Source organism: Typopeltis vanoorti, chromosome 16 (genome assembly GCF_054136105.1).
Source record: "Typopeltis vanoorti isolate ZY-2024b chromosome 16, IOZ_Tvanoo_1.0, whole genome shotgun sequence".
Taxonomy (NCBI): Eukaryota; Metazoa; Arthropoda; class Arachnida; order Uropygi; family Thelyphonidae; genus Typopeltis; species Typopeltis vanoorti.
Window position 1 is genome coordinate 53,478,900 of NC_143564.1, and position 20,742 is coordinate 53,499,641.

Genomic DNA, 20,742 nt, shown 5'->3' on the forward strand with positions numbered 1-20,742 from the left:
ATGCAGTGCTTGCAAAATGATTTGACTGTCAGTTCAATGTTAGTAAATTGAAACTGATGTGCTTTGGTAAAATAAAAATATCCAATGGCACATTATATTGGTGAGATTATGCTAGAAGAAATTGATCAGGCTAGGAATCTTGGAGTTCTAGTAAATAGCAAGTTGAAATTCAGGGTACATATACAAAGAATGCAAAGACATTGAGAAATTTAAAAAAAAAATAAAAAAAAAAATGAAATGCTAAGCCTTGTAGATATAAACTGAGTAGAAAATAAATAGCAGACATAGAGAAATATTTGAGGAAAATTTGAAGAAAACACCACAAATATAATATGCTGATATCCCTCGATGAGTCTTTGACTCCCAGGAGGTCTCTCTTAATAATAATAATAAGTACCTGTTGGATTTCTGTTCAGTACATGGACAGTTATTTCACTAATGCAATGTTCCAATATAAAAAAGTGGACAAATTCACATGGAGAGGTGAAAAAAAATAATAATAAGAGGTGTTTTCTGGGTATGTTATTTTGATACTGATAACTTACCCTAATTCACAGTAAAAAGTATACAGAATAGTTCAATTGGAAGTGATTCCAATTTTGTTTTGAGTAAGATAAAATAAATATCATACTGAAAAGAAAAATATGTAAGCAAGTTCTAAAAAAGAATTAAAGCTAAGCAGCTCATAAGTAAACTGTAGACTCCAGATACCAGCCAACACATACATGCAAACTCTCACCACCACTCTTCACAAAAACTGAATCATTAACACCCTCAAAAACAGAGCTATTATAATTTGCTCTAATGAGCAACTCTTAAGCAAGAATTACAAATTATTCACCATATGTTTATAAACAATGCCTATAGCAAAAATACCATCAATAAAATTATTTTATTATTTAACCAGCAATAAAAGTCATCACAAAACTACACCAAAAATAAAATAACATGGATTAGATTACAGCAAAATCATAGCCATTCCATGCATTAAAGGGATATCAGATAAAATAAACAGAATGCTACACCATTAGAACCTTAATGCTGCTTTTAAACCACCTACAAATCAAAAAACATTCAACTTCTCCAAAGAATCTGCTTCCTGTCAAGCCTGGGGTATACTAAATCCAATGCACCTATAACTTACCTTATATTGGTAAAACTGGATGCACAATTCCAATTCAGAAAAAAAAAAAAAAAAACATTAAATTTAACAATTTTGGTAAACTGGACCTCTCTAATCATGCTCTCAACATCCTACACTAAACACTGGAAAAGAGTCTGTCCCTTACATCATACAAAAACTTGGCAACTTGATATGAGCACAAATTTAAAGAAGACTGTGAAATTTTGATCAACCATCACAATCTAAATAATAATGGTGAACTAAAAATCCCAAAAACATAGATGGCATATATTCAGTCCACATAACTTCTGTTTTCAAGTTCTCCAACAAACTGTAAGTTAAGGACCCTAAGCAATAATTTAGCTCTTATTTCATATATTGCCACCATCAATACTGTTTTTGTTCTAATTTATCTGTGAGTAATCTCTAGCCAAGCAGATAACAGGACTCTAGCTTTGATGTAGTCGATTTTTTTTTTTTTTTTCACCAGAGGTCAGGCTGGTACTAAACAGCAGACTAAATTAATGTGACTTACATTTACCATGTGTAATGCAATGTAGCTTCTCTTTTTTTTATGTGTGTATATATATAAAAAAAAAAAAAATCAGCTAACGCCTTTTTATTCCTGTATACAGGAGTAGGCGAGGCCATTTAGCCATATCTAACTTTTGGAGACTGAGTGGGCAGTTCAATCTCCACTGGTACCAATCAGAGACAGATGGCCCAAGGCTATCATTAATTAAGCGGTACGCAGTGAAGAGAGACGGCTCAAATGTGCCGCCATCTTGTGGTCCCTAACCCTAACACAATATATTTTTTTAATGTGTATATATATATATATATATATATATAATTATGGAGACAACTACCATATCTATCTATATATATCTGATACCGAGAGATAAAGAGATGACATGGTATATTTGAAAAGATACTACTAGTTTACTAGTTTTGTTGAATTGATCAACATTTTCAGGTATCACAATCAAAGAAATATATAAAAAATTACAGATACTTAAAATTGCATTAACAGAACAAGTACAAAAGACAGTAGCATGTTTGAAAACAAAATGCAAGCTTGAGTTCCAAATAAACGTAGACTACGCGCAGTCACGAGTGCGCCAATACTGAACAGGGGCAACGTGTGCATCAGAGAGATTGAAACTTAGGCTGTTGTTGATATGGGAAAAATCTAGAGAAATTTCTCTAGATTCGACAATCTTTCTCTCGAGCTCATCATAGCACACATAGATGTTAGAAGTTTGAGTCCAGTTCACAATGTGTTGGCAGCCTTCATCTGAGTTAAATGAAAAGAGAACGTGGCTAGAGAGCGCTGGCTCTAGTCCTATTGTAGGAGATATCTCTACAGTGTTCTTCCAAACATAGAAGGATGGATTTAGCAGTCTGGCCATAGTATAGCTTTCCACAATCACACAAAATCTTGTACATTCCTGAAAACTTAGTTGGAAGATGTTTTGGGAGCGTAGTAAAGCAAGTTCTGAAATTAAACTTCTTGAGTATGCAATTGTAAGTCTCTGTAATTTTTTATATATTTCTTTGATTGTGATACCTTAAGGTGTTGATCAATTCAACGAAACTAGTAAAATCTTTTCAAATATACCATGTCATCTCTTTATCTCTCGGTATCAGTCATTAAAACTTTTTAATAATATTTCCCACCGAGTAAAAAATGAATTATAATAATATATATATATATGTATGTATAGTCATATGATGACGTTGATAGGAAGGTCAAAATATCGGGTGGTTATTTGATTTATATTAAATTGAAGTTATAACTCTAATATGATAGTTGTCTCCATAATTTATTATAATGAAAGGATGTGTATTTAAAGTTTGTAGATCTGGAAAAGCATACAACAAGGTGGTAAGAAAAAGCTGCTGAAAAACACTACAGATTATATTATTATTATCAATTAACACCCAACTTCCATGGAGTCAGAGACTCATCGTGGGAGGTACTCACTATTGCATACAATGCTCATCCAACCGCATCTTAAACTGATTCGAAGTGTTCACATCCACAAAACACTCAGGCAATGCATTCCATTCACCAACCATCCTCCATTGCAAAGAACCTGCTTCTCACTCCTTTGCTAACACCTTCCTTATACAGTTTCCAGCAATGGCCTCTTGTTCTACTCCCCTCTCCAATTCTATGAAAAATCTCTTCCATGTCTACCTGATAACAACCCCTGACCAGTTTATATGTCTCAATCATATTCCCCCCCCCCTTCCTCCTATTCACGAGGCTCTGCAACTTACATTCAATCTGTCCTCGTACTCCACATTCCAAAGACCACTGACTACCTTTGTGAATCTTCTCTGTATCCTTTCCAACATATCTTCATCACCATGAAAATCCGGTGACCAAATTTGTGCACAATAATCCATATGAGGCCTGATCAAGGCCTTATACAACGGAATCATAACCTCTCTATTTCTGCATCATTGCCATTATTCGATGTGATGTCTTCACAACTTGTGCAATGTGGCCCCTGAATTTCAGGTCCTTGTCCACCATCACGCCTAGATCTCTTATCTCCTCTACTTCTGTTAAAACTTCCCCACTGAGTGTATATTTTGCATCCCATCGTTGCTTACCAAATCTCAAAACCTTACACTTGGCAACATTGAACTGACAGTTCCACTTACCTGCCCATTCATGCAATCTATACAAGTCCTCTTGTAAGGCATTAACATCAGCCTGACTGTGCATTGCTCTCCCCAGTTTTGCATCATCTGCAAACAACTGGATATCACTAGTTAAACCCCACCCAATATCATTAACATACAAATTGAACAACAATGGTCCCAAAACTGACCCCTATGACCAGTGGCGTAGCTAGAGCTGTTGCTGCCCTAGGCAGTCCCAGAGTTTGCTCAATACACACCAAAAATATTACAAAAAGTCAAAATGACGTATAGGGAAATAAATTAAAACACTATGTTTATTTTTGAAGTAAAACTTTAATTTCAACATTCTAAAGTGTTATTTTTCTTCCTTTTCTGTTAGTAAAATTGTCGATGACATTGGTGAAGTCTATTTCATAGTAACATAGGTAATTCTTAATCAAATTTTATTTAGAAAAACTCCTCTCACAATTAGCAAGTTGTGAGGGGAGTTTTTCTAAATAAAAACACTTACAGCAATTGTGAGGAAAATTCGCAGTAGTATTACAATATTTGGAACTGAGTTCTCGAGACTGTATTTTAGAATGAACTGGAAAAGTTCAAAAAGGTTCAAAGTGCTGCCCAGTGCAGACCTGGCTACGCCACTGCCTGTGGCACACCACTGGTGAACTTTCCTCTTTCAAGATACTGCACCCCGATATACAACTTTTTGATACCTATCTGACAGCTAGTCACTGATCCAACACAGAAGTCTGTTATCCAATCCCATCTCTTTCAATTTAATTAAGAACTTGTCATGTGGCAGTCAATCAAAAGCCTTTGCAAACAAGTACACCACTGTATATGCATCTCCTCTGTCCAAGGTATTTGTCACCTTGTTATAGCACATAAATAAGTTAGTGAAACATGATCTCCCCTTAACAAACCCATGCTGATAACCACAGAGAATACTGCTGTTATCAACCCAGTTCTGTATCCTACTTCTCACCAACTCTCCAGGATCTTCACCACAACTCCAGATATACAGACTTATCACCACCTTTATGCAGGAACAATTTTACCCTCCTTCCACTCCCTTGGAACCTGTGCTGTTGCAAAACTCTTGTTAAACAGGCATGCCAATGCTACTGCCAGTTCCCTGGAACATTCTCTAAGATTATATGATTTAAATGAGATACTATACAAAAATCAAAATCTATATTTAAGTTGTAAGTCAGTAGTAATGACTGAAATAGGTACAGAAAGCCAGTTTGATGTAAAATAAAGCATAAGACAAGGATACATACTAATCCACTATCATTCACCATCTATACAGATAACATTATAAAAGAAGGAGGCATCAAACTTTAAACTGGAGATGTTAATCACAGGTCTTTACTTCAGACAGATGATATTATACTTTTAAATAAAAGTATAACATCATCTGTCTGAAGTGCAAATGTTCCTTAACTAAACTGTATAACTGTATGCCATGCAACAAATATGACATAAAAGACCAAAAAAAAAAGCATAAAAAATTCCGAGAGCATGGAAAATATCATCTACTTTCTCAACAGAGAACCCACAGAATGAGTGAAATCTTTCAGATATTTACTGGCACAATTTTTCATGACAATAGCAATTTAAATACGGAAATAGGAAACAGAATAATTGGGAGCCCAGCTGAATAAATTTAGGTGCAATAAGAGACAAATTAGTCAACATACAAAACTAACAGTACATAAGATATTGTTCAAACTAATTTTAACTTACCGATATGAGAGCTGAGTCAGAAATAAAACAAGTGATCAAAAGACACAGATCACAGCTATGAAATTTCCAGAAAAATTAGGAGATTAAAAGATGACATCAACGGCAGCATCATATTAAAAATTAAGAAATTCAATGACGTGTTCATGCATGCATATGTGAGAGAGAGAGAGATGGAAAAGAACCTGTCCCTTACATCATATAAAAGCTTGGCAACTTGGTATGAACACAAGTTTAAAGAAGACTGAAATTTTGATCAGACCCCAGGATGGTCCAGATGATGGAATGGATCTTTTAATGAAGGGTAACTACAAAAAAATTCACTTCTTCATCTATCTGAACCATCCTGGGATCTACTGTATCCCTTGTTCCTGCAAGCTATCTTATTTTGGCAAACAGGAAGAACAACAAATATCTACCTAAAAGAACATGGAAACTATGTCCCTTACTTGCAATAAAGCTGTTCTGGAGTAGCAGACCATTCTATAGATACCAATCACCATATTCAGTGGACGAAAACCTCCCTCTTATATGAGAAAACATATAAATACAAGTGACTTTTCCTAGAATCTGCATCAGCATTACAACATAAGCCAAATCAGGAGACCTTTAGCTACTTTCCATCATCACACCCATAGAGGTTGCCATTTAGGACTGTATAAACCAGCCATTCAAACATAGCCTATCTGATTCATTACCAGTGGCTGCATGCATATGGCGGTGTTTGTGCCCATGAAAATGCCTAGGAGACTTAGGCAAAATATTGGAATAATAAACTTAGTTAGTATTTATTATCTGTAGATACTTCGTAATGAAAAATATAAGATACTTCAATTGATTATAAAAGGGAAGATAAATGGAAGAAGAGGACAAGGAAGATGAAGAAAATCTTGGCTGGCAGATATCAGACAGTGGACTGGTATGAACTCTGAGAGACTGCTCAGAATAGCTGAGAATTGCTCAAAATTTGCCAAGGTGGTCGCCAACCTCCGATAGGAGATAGCACTCAAAGAAGAAGAAGATTTGTTTATTTCAATAAACATCAACATGAGTAATGATCAACATCTAAGTATCCATATCAGATTAGTGAATCCAACTTTTTCTTATCCAAGTTTGCTTCCACAATTTTTCTTATCCTTTTCTCAAGTATGTTTGTATAAATCTTACTTGGAATACTCAATAGGGAAATTCTGCTGTAATTATTGTTTTGTTTCCCCTTTTATAGACAAGTACTATGAGAGCTCTACTCCAATCATTTGGAATTTAATCCAGTGACCAGGCCTTCTGACTTGTGCAGTTACAGCCACTGCAAAACTTTTATACCTCCACATATGAGCATTTCTGGTTGAATAATATACTCCAGCTGCTTTCTACATTTGAGATTTTTGATAACTTGCAACCTCGCAAAGTAATGATATATATGCTCCCGATACGTTCCTCTTGAGTATTTTCTACTACTCTTCTGTCATTGCTTGTTTCATTTAACAATCTTTCAAAGTAATTACACCAAACATCCACCTTCAGTTGACATGTCACTATCAACTGATTCCTTTTACAATAATCTTTCCTGCATTTCTAAGCTTTTTCAATAGCCCCCAAAATATCTTTCAACCTTCCTGATATTCATATTCTTACTAGTTTTTCAATGACTTCTGTTTAGATACTTTTACAAAACTGCTTTGCTTTCTTACAATTTCTCTATATTCTCTGATGCAAATACTTTCAAATACACTTTCTCCTTTTCCATGACAGACTCTTTAATTTCCTGAATCCACCATGGAGTTCTCATTTTTCTATCCTTGCATTCTCCACATTCCTCTCTGGCTGAATCAATCAATTTCTTCAGTCTGCCAATGAGTCTCCAAGGTTTGGTTTCTTTCTTTCAAATTTTTTTTTACCTCTCTATTAATATTTGTACATTCAAGTCTACATTTTACTTAGGAAAACTGCTCAAGTTTGATTTATTCATTTTAAAACTTTCTTAGACATTTTTCTTTTCAATATGATATTCAATCTTTTTCCTTCTCAAAATTAAATTATCACTTCCTATTTCAAATCCCCTGTACAATCTTGTCCTGAATCAGCATGAAGATGTTGCTATCAATAACATAGTCAATGAACCTTTTCCTAGTTCTTGTCTTCTCTCTGAATTTGTAAACATCTTCATGTTGGAACTCTGTTTCAATAATAACAGAAATCAGTCGGTACTTAGCAGTATGATTAGCTTTGCTCTTTTTTCCAATTTTTTTCAAAACATTTCTATGTTTAGTATTCATTTCCTACTCCGCTGTTTAAATCTTAAATACATATACCTGTTATATTCCTAAAATTTCTTGACTTGAAAATAAACATTTGATTCTGACAACCTTTAATTTGCCTCAATCCAGCTTATTTTATTTCCCATTTCTCTTTCGCAATTTTTCTTAACTTTTGTCTATAATATCTACATAAATCTTAACTGAAACTCAGCAGGAAAATTTCTCTCTAATTCTCATATTCAGTGTTATTGTCCCATCCCCATTTTTTTCTTTTTTTATTTTAGCAGAGTGCTATGAGTTCTACTGTGATCATGAAATTCAACTTTCTAACCAGGACCTAATGATTATGCAGCATAACTACTATAGAACTTTTAAACTTTCCTTATTTGAATATTTCTGCATGAATCTATTATAAATGTCTTTCAGCATTTGTCTATTCTATCACAAGAACTGACAGAGATGCACTCCTGAGTACATTCGTCAAATATTTTCTACTACTGCTTATCTCATTTAATCTCTCAAAGTAATTTTGCCAAACATCTAGAATATATTTATATGTATTGTTATGTTACATTTATCATCTCCAATTCCTTTTACACTATCCTTTTCTCCAATTCTTAGTTGTTGTTTTTTTTAACAGTCACCAGAATATTGTCACCTTATCTTCTATATTCTGAGCAAAGTTTTTCCACGATGTTTATGTAAAAGAATATGAGAGAGAATACATTTTCAGTGTATTCTCTTACATCACCTGTCAACCTACGTGCTAGGAACTTTCAATATGATCTCTTCTTTTATAGGACTATCTCTCACTGCTTAAGTTCATTATGAAGTTCTGATTTTACAGAACTATCAGTGCAAACAATTTTACATCTCTTAAGGCTGAATCGATAAATGCTTAAAATTAAATTTTATCAGAGATCTCTGACGTGTTTTCATGCTCATTCATTTTTCCTACAACATTTGAGTCTACAGTTTGCCTCTGAATGCTACTCAACTTCTGTTATTTTGAGAACTTTCTTACATATTTTTTGAATACCATATTATTTTTATCCTATTCAAAATTAAATAGTGATTATCAGGACCAGAATGTAGGTTGTTGTGGCCCGAAAGCTATAAAGCCCTCCTCCCCAATGAATAAATGTTTAATAGCTTTTTGGAGGCCATAAGCTTTAGAATGTCTAACTTATGAGTAAATGGAGAATGTAGTGATGTGCCACAAGGTTCTGTGCTAGAGTCATACTGTTTAATTTGTATATAAATGATACAGGAAGTAATTTGAAGAGAAATATTCAGCTGTTTGCTGATAATGCAAAATTGGGCAGAGTAATAGTTAATTAAAGTGATGTGGAGAGCTGCAGGATGATTTATATAGGCAAAATTCAGTATGGGAAAAAGATAATGGGTATCAATTTAATGTTATCCCAAAATGCAAAAAGCTATGCATTTTGGGATAATTATATTAAAAACTGTATACCACACTGATAGAACTATAAGGAAACAGGTGAAACTAGGGATTTGAGAGGTAGTAGAGATAGAGAATTGAAGTTTAAGGAGCATATTGCTAAAGGGGATCTCACGATTACTTGGCTATTGAAGAACACACACAAGTCGAGACAAGGTTATCCTCTCTATTAAGGCCTTGATATGCCCATATCTGGATTACTGTACTCAGGTCTGGTCACTCGGGTTTCTTAAGGTTGAAGCCATAGAGAGGATATCCAGAAGAGAGTGAACAAGACAGTGAGTGGTCTGTGGAATGCTCCCTATGTGGATAGATTGAGGGTTTGTGGGTTGCAGAAACTGGTTGACAGGCAAAATAAACGAGATATAATATAAACATTTAAGTTACTTAAGGAGTTTTATAAGATTAATGCAGGGGAATTGTTTCAGCACTTGGCTACAGGAGGCAGAACAAGAAGTCGTCCCTGGAAGTCGAATAAGAGTGTAGTTAGTAGATGTATGAGGACTAGTTTTTGCTTGGAGAGTGTTGAATGAATGAAATGGGTTGACAGAGACAGTTGTGAGTGCTTTGACTGTTAATGAATTCATGGAGAGGTAACATAGATATTGTACGGATAGTCTGAGTCTTCCATATATATATATATATATATACACACACCTCTATGGAGTCTTTGGACTCCATGGAGATGCATATACAATAATAATATTAATTTCCTATCTGTAATATTTTTTCTGTATATTCTTGCATCCTAAACCAATGTGAAGATATCACTATTAACAATAATATAATTGATAATATTTTTTTTTTCTAATTTGTGAAAAGAAATCTAATGGGTACTTACCATTATTATAAGCTTTGCTTTTTTTTCTTCAAATTTTGCCAAAATATTTCTATATAACTGGTATCCATTTCCCATTCTACTCTATAGTAGAACTTTAACAAGATTTTTTTTTTTATGTAAGCTACCTCTGACTCAAAAAATTTCTAGACCATTACCTTCTGTGACCACAGGCACAAAAAAAAAAGTTGCATCATCCAATTTCCTGTTGTGAAATTTACCTACATATAGTCAGTCCACTTGAAATTGCTTTCCATTCAAGTCATTTGCCTTTATGTTCTGTACTGAATACTATAGCTCCTCCTTGCTTTTCCTAATCACTAGTGCCCAAATATATAATTTACAGTTAATATACATTATCTCACATGTTTTAGTAATGTAATATTTATTATTTTTATATCATATAAATGGAATATTTAGATATTAAATACACAGAGGATTCCAGGAGGAATCTACCAAATGTCAAAGTTTGATTCCACGTTGGCAGTTAGTAACTACAGCTGGCTGTGCACATATATCCAATTATATATTCTTGTTCTCACAAAGCTGTTGAAGGTATACAAACAGTGTCCCACTGTGAATTACTGGGATGATCGTGTTTAACCATATAAAGATGACAAATGTTTTTAAGATGACTGCTAAGTTTTCATACAAGGGCTCTAGTGACATTATTTTTTATAAGAGCAATGAAAGCTAATCAGGAAATAAAGAGTGCTTTCCCAACCATAATGTTCTTCTTAACGTTTTTAATGATGTACTGCATCTGCACAAAGTGGATCCCTGAATATGATGTTAGTCAAGTTCAAATATCATGCTTCAAGAAGTAAAATGCAGTCCTTGGACAAATAATGCATGAATATCTGAACCTGTGAGTTTCTAAAACAATCAGAGGTACTATGTGAAGAACATTTATTGTGCCATTTGCAAAAGGTACTTCAAACTTCATCTGAGAATTAATGGCTAAATGCTATTTATGATTTTTAAGCATAATATGATCCTTTAAAGAAATCTTCATTATGCTTAGAGTTACAAACACCATATATTACACTGTTCTTATGGAGTTTTGTTGCATAGTAATGCATCTATTAAATATCTTGATTAACTTGCACCTGTCATGTCAGTCATCTACTGGGTAAGTGTGAAAACATAGTAGAGTAGAAAAGTATTAAGATGCCTGTCAGTGTTAGGATTAGAAATATGAGATGGCAGTTAATTTCAATATTACTGTCGCTTCTGTCTATATGCACACTAGATAGACATCAAGAACATACCGAATGATAATGCAGATGGAGAATAGCTTCAAAAAAAAAAAAAAAAGCTAACAAGAGCTGTCTGCTCTCTTTGTGAATACATTTTCTTCCTCAACCTGGATTGGTCCAATACTGGATGAAGGTCTCCCCCATTTTTTCCATTCCAGTCTATTTTCAGCTTTTCTCATTCTATTGCATTCCAGAAAATCCTAACAATTTCATCTTGCTATCTCTTTCCCCTTTGTCTACTACCCTCCATACAATCTCCATTCTTAAACATTTTAGACTATTTCACATTGCTATACCTTGCAATTTGTCCAGCCCATCTCCATTTTTAATACATAACATAAGTGATGATATTATTATTATCCCCATGGAGTCAAAGATTGATTGTGGGAAGTTCCTTTATCTCACACACACACACACACACACATGCACAGCTCATCATACCATGCCTTAAATATGTTAGAATTATCTGCAGACATCCCATTCTCAGGCAATGCATTCTAATCATTCTCCATGCAAAAAATCTTCTCACTCCATTGCTCACACTCCCCTTATGCAGCTTCCAGAGATGATCTCTTGTTCTCCCCAAACACTCACCATTCTATGAAAAATCTCAACATTAATCTTATAACAATCCCTTACCAACTTGTATATCTCTAACATATCACTCTTCCTATCCACTAGACTCTGTAAACTACATCTTCTCAACCTTTTTTTATATACTAGTTTTATTCACACTATGAATAAAATACTATACACTGCTCCTATCCACTAGGATAGGGGTGATACAATAGAGATGTATGAATCTATGAATCACATTTTGGGTTAAATTCCAGGTTTCACTGCCATATGTAATTACAGGTAAGACACTGATTAAAAGCTTTCCTCTTTAATGGCAATGAAGGATGAAGATATCTTTCATTCTCTCAAACGTTATCCACCCTTACTGTCTCCTTTTTATTTCTTCTATTTGTCCATCTTTAATTTTTTTATTTACACGAGTTAAAATCTTTCAATTAATTTTATTTCCTCCATTCTTCCAGCTCATCATGAAACACTTAATGCAAAAGTTTGGGAGATGTTGTATTACCCTGTCTTATTCCTCTATTTATTGGAAATGTTTCACTTTCCTTATGCAATTTAATAACAGAGGTAGCACATATACTGTATATGTACTTCAAGGATTCTACATATGTTTCTTCTATTCCCTTTTTTAATAACAATTCTAAGATAGCTGAGGTTTTGATGGAGTCAAATGCATTTTCAAAGTCCACAAAGACTTAACAGAGAGGTACATTATTCATTTGACTTTTCTATAATTTGCCTAAGACCATGCATATGATCAATGGTATCATAATTAAGTCTAAACCCTGAATTCCTCTGACTGCATATGCTAGAGCTGTTGCATTATTCTATTTTTTATTACTTTTTTTAAATGTTTTGTATACTGCTGTTAATAAATTAATAGGTCTATGATTTTTAAAATTCTCCTTTTCATCTTTTTGATTAATAATTATTATTAATGCATTATTCCATGATTCTACGATTTTTTTTTTTAAACAAAGAGTGAAGAGTCTTGCCAAGTAGTCAGCCACTGCATTCAGTCCAAATTTCAATAATTAACCTGAATCCCAGGTTCTTCTGTAGCTCTTCCCTTTCACTGTTTTCAAACCAGTCTCAACCTGTTCTCTCATAACTTTTGGCACATCAATTGACAATTCCTCTTGAGGCTGACTCTCTCTGTGTGTGTAAATTCAAAATATTAATATTTTGCATTTATACACCCTGTGCATGTGTCCCATAAGTCATGGAACATTCCATAAGAGCCCTTCTTTGTTTGTGAAACCGAAAATGGAAGGTATTTACATGATGTGGTTTTTCATAACTAATAAATAAAAATATATAAAAAAAATATGGCTTGTTAAAAAAACTTATGCAGTTGCTTCACAAAGACTGGCCCTTTCTACAGTGTTCCATGACTTATAGACCATGCTGTATGTATGTGTGTGTGTATATATATATATATATATATATATATATATATATGTGTGTGTGTAGACTTTATTATAAATAATTATCTTTATAATTATTATAATCTAAAATTAATTAAAATTAGAATTTAATTTAATTTAATTTTTAATTTTAATTAAAAATTTAATTTATTATTATCATATATTAATATATATCAATTTAATATATATATATATATTCATTATAAATTTACTTTTTTTTGCATTTATTAACCTCACTAAACAAAATCAATGGTCACACAGATAAGTATAAACTAACATTAGTTAGAATCAAGAAATATATATCCATGCAATGAGCTAAACTTTGAAGTAAGAAGTGGAGACCGACCTGTCACATACCATTTCACAGAAAGTTAAGGCTAAAAGATTGCCTCCTCACTTTAAGAAATAAAAATAGCTAAAGGAAATTATTTTTCTTTTTTTTGTAAGGACAATCACATGTTCCCACATAATTTACATGCATGCCTTAATTTGTTCCATATTTTCAGCAGTCACTGTATGCTCCAAAGCACAAGTTTTAATACTTGAGAAACACTTGTTTTATTATTATACAGGATTCATCATAGTCTGAAGCCTCGTTGTGAGAGGCACATACTAACCATTATTCACATAATACCTATCTTACCTCTCCTTAAACTCCATCACTGACAATACACTTAAGAAAGAAAGAATGCTTCTGTTATATCTCCCTCTTTTTTTTTTTTTTTTTGCCTGTCGGCTAACTTTTGTAACCCACCAACTCAGTACTGCACAGGAACTTCTTTGAAAGTTAATATAAGAATGTGCTAAGCATGGGAGTCAAGAGTAGACTCTGCTTCCCCACAACTTGGCAAGAGGTGAAATGCATTGCAAGAAGGTGTTTTGAATGTGAAAAATGTGAATGAATTTTACCCCTTTCCTTAAAAATGACGACTCCATTGTTGGCATTGTAAGGTTTGCTATGAATCCAACATTGAAGTAATAGTGTGGAAAGAGTTAGTACAATACAGCAGATGTCAGTCATTCAGAAGAGGTCCTTCTGTGATAAATCCACTGATCTATATAGGTGTCTGCTGCTAATAACACGAATTAATTAAAGAGAACCAAACATGACCATAAATTTGAAAGATCATGCTGTGGTAGTGGAAAAATTTAATATTCAATTTTATTTAATTTTTGTTTTATTATTTTTTTTAAACTTTTATTTAATTTTCATCAGAGCTTGGATGGATAGTTAGTTAGCAAGCCTGCTCTCCAACCAACAGTATGTGGGTTTGAATCCTGCCATTTGCAAGGGAAGATTCATTGGTCAATGTGAAATCACAAAAGTATTTTTAGACTCCAGAGCAGTCTCTGAATTGTAAAATATGAACATCTTAAAAAATTTTTTTTAATTAAATTACCTCAGTCTTCTTGCAGTACTGCCTGTTAAAATATATTGGGAGCAGTGCTGGATTTACACTTGGCCCTAAGCCAGAAACATGTATAAGGCTGTACCTTTCAAGAGTATCTACTACAGATACTATTAAGGCAGTGTGTAGTGATTTACAGCAGTATTACAAAATTGTTTATTGAAGTAAAAGAAGTTATAACAAAAATTATGTATCAAATTTTTTTTCTAGATTTGAACTTGCAAATTCATGATATTGTCAAATGATAATTTGACTATGAAAAGGAGTAGATCATAGATTAGCAATGTGGTGAAAGAGGTGAGCATGCATAAATCATTACTTATAAAACTACCAGTATAATGAATTGATGGATTACCTAGTTCTTGGTACTAAGTACTATGTTTTGTGTTGACATGGTAAGAGTGTGTGCACATTTTTAATAAAAATTAATAAATAGAAAATATATGCATGCCAATTGCCAAAGAAATTATCATTACATTGATGTTGTGAAAAATCTTAATTTGGGCCTCCCAATATTACCTGATGCTCAAAATTTATGAAATCCAAAAATTACAAAGAAAAAATGATGAAACTAAACAGTATCTTGTGCAAAAAATATAAGACTTAAAGAGTTATGATATCAATAAAATCCTGTGGGCCTGGGCTATGGACTATAAGAAAATTCAGCACTGGACAAGAGACATATCACTCCCATATATGGCACTAATGGATACTATAGGTTGACCAACCAACCTCTTGTACATGGACCCAACATAAAAAATAAATAAGTCACAAAAATGGGGGAAAAAAAAAGTGCATATGCAAGGCAGTCAATTAGAATTAGTCACTCCACATCACAGGAAATGTGCATTAGATTGTGATAATCAGGCAGGCAAAAAAAAAAAAAAAAAAAGGAGCGAGATGAATGGTATGGAATAACATTCATCTCTCTAATTTAATTAGTTAACACATACAAAAATTTTAGGATTTTTGGTATGTGTTAACTAATTAAAATTTCTCTTTTCATTTCTTTGTGTGAAGTTGTATAATACAGCAAATTTTTCAAAAATATTTATCCTCAGGATAATCATAATTCACATGAAAAATATAAAAATTCTGTGGTGCATAAAATCCTTGATTCTTCCATATATACTATGATAAGAACATTTTAATTACCCCCCCCCCGCCAAAAAAAAAAAAACTACACAAAGTGAGAAAAAAGCAGTTCAAATCTTTATGTGCAATCTGTACTTATTGCTCCTACTCAAGTGATACTGGATTTGATCATTTAGAATTATGCTTTATAGTATATATATATATATATATTTTTTTTTTTTTTGGCTGATCTAAGTCTATATTAAATAGTCTTGTATATTTCAAAAAAAATTTTTTTTTAAAAATTAATATATTTAGTTGTTATAAAATTTTTTTCAATTGAATAAAAATGGAATGTTCCATATCAATATGTGTGTAATTAAATACCTCTGATCTATAGACTTAAGTAAAAGGATTTTTTATTTATTGTTTTTATTTTTTTGTAAAAATGCAAGGCCTCTGGCCCTATCATGACAGATACTTCAGGTCCAATCCTGTCCCTTCACTGTATCAAATATCAAGTAAATAAATAAAATATTGTCCTCAAAATTTCAATATAAATTTTCTGCTTTTGTAACAGTAATACAGGTATAATCCACACTGCTATATTTTTCAATCCTAAGGGAGAAAATGAAAACAGCAACAATCTATTTGTATTGATTTTTTTTTTTAAATCTTTTGTTATTTTCAGGATTTTTAAAATATGCTGGAATGCTGCATATCCAACCTGAAAAATTCATAAAAGAAAATTATTTTAACTTCCTTGTAATATGGTATTCTAGATATCCTGCCCCTTCACACCACATTTTTCCAATCCTCTCCCTCCCCCACCCAACAAAGTGTAACATTATTTAAGAAGGATCACTTTCTGATATTTGCTCTCCTGTACTAAAAGCAACAAGCTCCCTCTGCATTAATAAAAAAAATATCTTTTCAACTATTAACTTTATCGGAGAAACAAAACTGTGAAAGAATACGTGCAATTAACAGACAAAAAAATACTGTTAAGGTGATATATGCAAAAGGATAACATTGTAGAAAACTGAGTGTTCAGTTCTCTACTACAAAAGAAGACTATTGAGTTTTCTTGCCTCTGTGGAAGTGTCATAATAATCAATTAAATCTATGGTACTGAAATCATTGATTGTAATGCAGATTATTATTATTAAACCTCCAGGGAGTCAAAGACTCACTGAGGGAGGTCATACATCACAACACCAGCTGCCATACCTTCTCTGAAACTCATTCACACTAGATGCACCCACTACTTCAACAGGCAAAATGTTCCACTCACTCATGGTTCTGTGATAAATCGTGTTGTTAATCAGGCTTAATGTCTCAATCTTTTAAAATTATGACTGCTGAATGTACATACAATCTAAATTATATTAAATTCTGATGAAAGCCTTAATGTCCAGCTGTTGTTTATGTAAAAGTGACTATTATTATTATAATCAACAGACCTCCATGGAGTCAAGAGACTCAATGCGAGTGATCCCTCTCTCTCACAGCTCATCATACTTCGATGTAAATGCATTCACTGTTTCTGCACTCACCACACTCTTAGGGAATGCACTGCAATCACCCATCACTCTCCCTGAAAAAAAAATCTACTCCTCGTTCCCGCCTTATACAACTTCTGGCAATGGTCCCTTGTTCTCTCCATCTCCAGATATTCTATGAAAAAAGTTCATCCATGTTAATCTGGTAATTACCCCTTATATCTCAATCATGGCTTCCCTCTTCCTTCTATCCATTAGGCTAGGACTAGTGTTTGTTGTGTCTATTAACTGCAAGTTCCTGCCCTTCGGACTGGTTTTAATCTGCTAGTAGGATGAGGAGTAAAAAAAAAAAAAAAAAAAAAAAAAGGAAACGAGTTTTCACAAAAAAAAAAAATAATAATGCAACCGCGATATCACTCACTTTCAATTATTTAACTTTTGATGTCCGTTTTCCCGCATGTATATGTGCACTTACAAAAATAACAACAGTTCGTAACAGCCTTTATGAAAAACTGAGTTAAAAGTTACCCAGCTGGAAGTAGGTTAAAACAGTTGTCATGTCTGAAATTATGCATGTTATAAATTATCATAAATCATTATATTAATATTAACAGCTGCGGGTGTAAAGCAGAATCCAACTTTGATATCAGAAAACGTCGAATCAAAGTGCATCACATCACAAAAAAAGTGAATGGTGGTTTCTCTACCACTTCTTCAAAATTAGAAACCAAAACCATTACAAAACGCATATTGTCGAATTCCTGAAATTACCGGTTCTTCTATGCCCTTCCTTGTTTTCCAAACTTATAATTTTTAGTAAATTCAGGTAGATTGCGTGGGGAAGGGGGAGCTTGTATAAATCCTTATTAGTATTATTAATTCAGATATCGGAAGTAATTCTAATTCCTGTCAAAAATCTGAAAGTTCTTTAACACCTACTTCTACCTTTATCCTATAAGTCCCTTTCCCCTTCGCAATAAAAAAAGATTCAGTGGTACTTCTAAACCACACGGAAAGGATGATAGTCCAATATAAGGAACATATATGACATTTCAGTCGAATGCGGCATTAATATAACGCAATTAGGTGTTGATGTTAAAATCATATTTCATATAACCACTTAAATAGTTCAGGTATCTGATGAGTGACTCGTAAGTACCTGTTTCAATCAAACCAAATAGAATTAGAGAATCAAATGACAAGAATTCAAACAATTTTTTTTTTTTTGCAAAACATAAAACTTGCACCACATAAAACAGCATGGAAACTACAACCGCCTGTTCGAACATAAATAACGATGCCCTCTACATTACCCTTCAGTAAAACTGTAACTTCGTTGATAATTATCAAGCAAAGACAGTGAAAAAAAAAAAATTATATAATGTAGTAGTGTTTGATAGGACAGTTGAAAATTTTTTTCGAAAATTGAATTGCACAAGATACAAATTATATTTTAGATTTTATATTCATTTTCATATTTTATCATAAACAAACAAACAGTAAAAGTTTGCACTTGAAGTAGAGTAATATTTAATAATAATAATAATAATAATAATAATAATAATAATAATAATAATAATAATAATAATAATAATAATAAAGGTACATATATTTATTCGTATGGGGTTCCCCTAGTTCCTCCACCGTCTCTTAGGAATGGTTGAGCCCTCCTAATGAGGGATTAAGTATGTATTTTCTAACTGTATATCCGTGTGTGTGTGTGTGTGTGTTCACGGGCCAGTTTGCCTGTTTCCGCCCCAAGTTTCCGGGTGAAAAAACTCTCTATCTTAGTATGAGACCGAACCCAGATCTTTCCGACGAAAAGGGGCTTCATCTATACGGACTGACCTACGGAGACTCTAATAAAGTAAATAAAGCAGTTATCAAAGCTGGTAAACAAACCAATATGGTACACCACTGGTCACATTAAATCTCGCAGATTCAGACCTCATCACATTAAATCTGCCAGATTCAGACCTCATCACATTAAATCTGCCAGATTCACACCCTCATCACATTCTGATATAATGTCTAAAGGTAAATTAACGTGTCATCATATCTATCCGCCACTTGGTTATTCAAATAAATAGTTTATAATCCAATCCCAGATATTTAACATTAACATCACTTCGTTCATTACCGAATCTAGTCTTTATTCATATTGTATCTTTTTAACCATAATAAGCAACAAAGATAAATAACGCGATGACTCGAAAAATGAAAGATGAATTTTTATGCAATGTGGTGAAAAGAAACATTCGCAAAAATCGCAAAAGAATAGTTTATTTCCGTAAAAAATGAGTACTGGACAAGAATAATAGATCAAAATGAGATTATGAAAACGCCTCAATAAGTAATATGAGTATCACTCACAACAATAGTGTTTCATAATGTTTATAATGGTGTCTAGAAGTTCAATTGATAATTACAACCATTGCTTCGGCAAAGCACTCTTAAATCCCTCAAGATTGCTGGGGAGGGAGAGCACTACATCTACTTAGAGCAACCCAGACATGCACAATGGGATTAAGGTCAGTGCACCTGGCTGGCCAGGCCATAAGCACAATAATCTCTTATTGAAGATATTGGTCCATTTAACCTGATACCATGTAAAACCTTCACGCTATCCCCACCATAAGTATTGTTTTCAATATTAGTGGGATTATAATGTATCCTTTTTTCTATCCAGATCAGGGCACCCCTGGTATCGCTTTGTAGAGCAAATCGAAACTTGTCTGCAAACATCGAACCCGTTGGTCTTGGATCCAGTTGGGGTGACTCTGGTCCATTTCAAACGTTCTCTCCTGTGGCGTCTGCGTGTATCTATCCCAAAAAAACCGACCACCTTCGAGAAGCCTTCTTGGCATTGTGTAAACTAACACCAATCTTCGTGCAGCCGACGCGAAGTCAGATCCTAGCTAAATTAAAGGCAACACTCCTGTTTCGGTCACTAGATAATCGTAGATATCAGTCACTTACTGCGGTTGTATCCCGTGGCATTCATTCAAAGTACATCCGAGATATTGCTTGTGACTGTTGCAAGTGGTTTTGTAAAACCAAGGAATGACTCACATTCAACTACATGGCTTCCTTCTCCTGATTGTGGCCGAAACTTAGTCTCGCTGCCTGTATTCATTGTTGAATAATCTCTTCCATCCATATGAATTTTGCTATTCATATGGATGGAATTTTGCTATTAAAATATCCTGTTTTCAGTGCAAGAACGAAATGGAAAACCGTCCCATAACGCTTGCTTTTATGTTGCGCTTATTTCCATAAAGCGCTGACAGCAGCATTCATTTGTATACGATAACCAGATTCAGGATAAATTTTTAGACAATATACTTGACTTTCATAAGCCCCCCCCCCCCCTCCGAGTTATCAGGATTTTTTCTTTGTTC

General features: G+C 33.5%; 1 protein-coding gene across 5 annotated transcripts in view; it reads right to left on the reverse strand.

Annotated features, from left to right (window-relative positions):
* The window catches only part of Kap3 (kinesin associated protein 3), a 319,643-nt gene extending 301,017 nt beyond the window's left edge, over positions 1-18,626 (reverse strand). For 4 of the 5 annotated variants that reach the window (XR_016549579.1, XM_090406062.1, XM_090406060.1 and 1 more), the window contains exons 1-2: positions 18,501-18,626; positions 10,092-10,408 (exon numbers count right to left, since the gene is read on the reverse strand). The gene's annotated coding sequence lies outside the window, so the exon portion shown is untranslated. The remainder of the gene's footprint in view (positions 1-10,091; positions 10,409-18,500) is intronic. The other variant, XM_090406061.1, reaches the window with a different exon arrangement.
* Positions 18,627-20,742: the final 2,116 nt, after the last annotated feature.